This window comes from Chrysochloris asiatica, unplaced genomic scaffold, assembly GCF_000296735.1.
Source record: "Chrysochloris asiatica unplaced genomic scaffold, ChrAsi1.0 scaffold00017, whole genome shotgun sequence".
Classification (NCBI taxonomy): Eukaryota; Metazoa; Chordata; class Mammalia; order Afrosoricida; family Chrysochloridae; genus Chrysochloris; species Chrysochloris asiatica.
In genome coordinates this window covers 11,255,531-11,260,022 of record NW_006408535.1, presented here as the reverse complement: position 1 = coordinate 11,260,022, position 4,492 = coordinate 11,255,531, and the positions used below count along the sequence as shown (strand labels likewise).

Below are 4,492 nucleotides of genomic sequence, written 5' to 3'. Positions count from 1 at the left end.
ATATATATATATATATATATATATATTTGTGTGTGTGTGTGTGTGTATTTCTGGTGTGCGTGATGCTGTAGGATAAACATTACACTGCTAACCACAAGGTCAGTGGTTTGGCAGTTCAAACCCACCAGCTGCTCCTCGGAAACCCTATACAAGGTCGCTATGAGGTGAAACTGACTAAACTTAATAACACAGCATATATATACATAAATTTCTTTACTTAAGCAAGGATTGCTAATATGTACTAACCAAGTGAATATATTTTTCTGTTTGATGTTGCAACAACTTTCCTGACTTAACAAACCAATTAAATTTGATTCTAAGTTATAGTCCATTCCAAATGTGTGTCAAATCTTTGTTTTTTACCACTATCACTAGCTAAGTAGACAACAAAATACATTCAAGCAAAAAAAAAAGTGTAATGATACACAGAATTAGCATAATGAAGAGAAGCACATACAGATAATTTACAATAATTGATTCACAAATAAATGTGTAATGTTCATAAAACCACCAAGTAGGTTGGTTCTGGAAGCATTTTCAACTGAATAGGAATTTACTGCTTTTGAAAAGTGATGAAATGATCCGTGAGGAAGCTAAGTTATCTCTTCATACAACAGGTACAAATCAGGTACTACTTCCTGATTTTATTCTCAACTTACCGTGACGTAAGGAGACCTGGTGCTGCAGTGTATTAAGTGTTGGGCTGCTAACTGAAAAGTCAGCAGTTTGAAACCACCAGCAGCTCTTGGGAAGAAAGATGAAGCTAGGAGCCCTTGTACTCTCTTGCAATGAGTGGAAATTGACATGATGACGGTGAGCGAACCAGGACCTCCTAAATGAACATGAGCTTCAGGGCTCTTCATTCTTTCATAATATTTGTTGTTGTTGTTAGGTGTCATCGAGTTGGTTCCAATTCTAGCGACCCTATACACAACAGAAAGAAACACTGCCTGGTCCTGCACCAACCTCACAATTGATGTGACCCTTGAGCCCATTGCTGTTGACACTGTGTCACCCATCTCGTTGGGAATCTTCCTCTTTTTTGAGGATTCTCCACTTTACCTAGCATGATATCCTTTTCCAGGAACTGGTTCCTCCTGACAACATGGCCAAAGTATGAGAGATAAAGTCTCTCATACAAGTCCTGGCTTACAAGGAACATTCTGTTTGTACTTCTTTCAACACAGATTTGTTTATTTTCCATCAATCAATGATAATTTTAAGATTCTTCTCCAACACAGTAACTCAAATGCACCAATTATTCTTTATTCATTGTCCAACTTTCACATGCATATGAAGCGATTGAAAATACCATGGCTTGGGCCAGGCTCATCTTAGTCCTTAAACTGACATCTTTATTCTTGAACACTTTTTCTTGTATACCAGATTTGCCTAATGCAATATGTTGTTTGATTTCTTAACTGATGCTTCCTTGAGTGTTGATAATGGATCAGAACAAAATGAAGTCATTGAAAACATCAAGCTTATCTTCATTTATCTTGATGTTATTTATTGGTCCAGTGGTGAGGATTTCTTGTTTTCTTTACATTGAAGTGAAACTCATACTGAAGGCTCTAGTCTTTGATATTCATCAGGACGTATTTTAAGTCCTCTTCACTTTCAGCAAGCAAAGTTATATTATCTGCAAAGTTATAATCCTGATGCCACATTCTACTTAACATAATTCAGTTTCTCAGATTGAATAAATATGGTAAAAGAATACAACCCAGGTACACATCTTTTCTGATTTTAAACTATTCACTGTATGCTGGTTCTGTTCTTTGTGTGAGTTCCTCCTGAGCACAACTGAATGTTGGGAAATACTGATTATCTGCAGTTTTGTCCATAGCTTGTCATAATCCACACAGTCAATAACTTTTGCATATTCAGTAAAGCTCAGGTAAACATCTTTCTGGAATTGTTTGCTTTCAGCTAAGATCCATCTGAGGTCAGCAATGACTTCCTTCATTCCATGTCTGCATCTGAAACTGACTTGAACCTTTGGAAGTTCCCTGTCAATGTACTGTTGAAGCGTTTTTTGAATTATCCTTAGCAAAAATTTTACTTTAATATGATTTAAATGATATTGTCCAATGATTTCCACATTCCATAGGGTCACTTCTCTTCGGAATGGGCATAAATATGGATCTCTTCCAAACAGTTGGCCAGGTAATGGCCTTCCAAATTTCTTGGCACACTGCTGCATCAATTTGTTGAAAAATTTCAATTTGTATTCCATTAATTCCCAGACCCTTGTTCTTTGCTAATGCCTTCAATGCACCTTGGACTTCTTCATTCAGTACCATTGACTATGCTACCTCTTGAAATGTCTGAATGGTGATCCTTTCTTTTTGGTACCATGACTCTGCGTATTCCTTCCATTTCCTTTTGATGCTTTTGGCATCTTTAAATGTTTTGTCCACAGAATCCTTCAATGTTTCAAGTCGAGGCTTGAATTTTTTCTGCAGTTCTTTCAGTTTGAGAAATACTGAGTGTGTTCTTTCTTTTTAGTTTTTTAACTCCAGGTGTTTGTATATTTCATTATAATGCTTGACTTGTCTTCTTAAGCTGTTTAGCTCTTTTGAAATTTTCTGTTTAGCTCTTTTGCCTCCTTGTTTCTTCCATTTACTTTAGCATCTCTACTCTGGAGAGCAAGTTTCAGAGTCTATTCTGTCATCCATTTTGGTGTTTTCTGTTTTTCTTATCTTCTTAATGACCTTTTCTTACTTCTTGTATGATGTTCTCTTTTATTTGGAAAATTAATCGAGATATTTAATAGACACTGCAAACCACAATTTCATCTGAATATAAATGTATGCACATGTTTCCAATGAATTATCTACAGTTATCACAAACAGCAACAAGGACCTTAGAGCTATGTTAGAAATATGTATTACTGGAATTTAATTCTAACAATTTCATTTGCTGTCAAGAGAATACCGTCCATTTCCAATCAGTGTCACAATCTAAGAGAACTTGGAGGGTGTGGGATCAAGGAGTAGTCCAGAGTGGTAAACACAGGAGACAGCACACAGGTGGTAGACAGAAGTTCAGCTCTCCAGGAAATCAAAATCAGATGCATTATTACAGCTAAAGACAAGGAAAAGCCTATGGCTTCTTAAAAATGACGTTTCTGCCAATACCATGCAAGTGTTACCGAGAGATGTGTCACAAGTCAACGGACTTCAAAGGTTAGCAGAAGCTACATTTTCAGATAGATCATTTCTATGGCAAACTAGGCAACCCTTTCCATTGAAGAGTCAGCAGTGAATTAGCGTAGTCTGGAAGCTCAATGTTGGATTTGCAAATGCACTTTATTTTACAGAAATTCAACATTATAAACAGGAGGCACCTCCCACCCCACTGCCCCCCGGCTGGGTGCAGACCCTGCTCTGCAGTGTGAGCAGCGATGCGGCCTTACTGCTTTGGAGTGAGATTCAGAGCGATGACGATCTGCCTGCACTATGCCTTGCCTACCCCGCACGCACATGCGCCTGTCCGCTGCAGCAGGCCACCAGAGTCTGTCTGAGCCTAGCCTGGGGCTGGACCAGTTATATGTACCCAGCCCAGGTCATCTTCCTCTTTCTTCTTCTTGGTTGGTTTTGATGGTAGGGCTATAGGAACATTTGGTAGAAGGACTGTTTCGGGTCCACTGATTTCCAGCAAATTCTTGTCTAGTTCCTCCTGTTCTAGTTCGTTTAATTCTGCCATGAGTTCATCCTCGACAAACTCTTCTCCAAACCCTGCAGATTTTGAAATGCTGTTGAGATTTCCTCTGCAAGCTCCTGCTGAAGCAATGTCCTGCATCAACTCATCGACTTTATCGATGTCCATGTTGTCTTGAGCAGCCTTCATGGTCTTGGCGGCATAACCCATGTTCTTGAGCACCTCGGTATTGATATTGGCATTCTTCAGGGCTTCCCATTGGAACTTGATAGTTGATAGTCTGCCATCAATCTATGCCAGTTGCTTCTCACACCTCTTCTTGTGTTTGAGTGCCTGGAGGGCAGCGCGTTTGTTTTTGGCTGCTGTCAGCTCCTGCTTGGTCTTCTTCTCTTGGAACGCCTGCTTCTTGCTTAGCATCTCCTCCGTGTCCCACAGCCGCTGGATGGCCCTTTGGGGGGTCACGCCGCCCTCGCCTGCCCGGAACAGCTTCCCGAACACCGACATAGTTGTTGTTCGCAGTGCCAGTCTATGCTGTCCGTTCTGGCTCCGTTCAGCTCCTCTCAGCTCCGGCGCCCGCTTCCGTCCTGCGGCTTCCTGCAGCCGTCTCAGGCCTCTCCGCCGCCTCCACCCCGCAGTTGGGCTCCTTGTATGACATTCTTGATGTCATCCCACGACTCTTCTGGTCTTTGGTCAATTTTGAGGTGATCTCTAAATTTAGGTGGGGTATGTTCAAGTTCATGTTTTGGCTCTCATGGACTTGTTTTAATTTTCTTCAGTTTCAGGCTGAGCTTGCTTATGAATTGGCAATTGATGCTCTGATCCATAC

The 4,492-nt window shown here is 40.5% G+C and overlaps 1 pseudogene; it reads right to left on the bottom strand.

Annotated features, from left to right (window-relative positions):
* Nucleotides 1–3,531: 3,531 nt before the first annotated feature.
* Nucleotides 3,532–4,170, bottom strand: LOC102824403 (annotated as a pseudogene).
* Between the last annotated feature and the right edge of the window lie 322 nt (nt 4,171–4,492).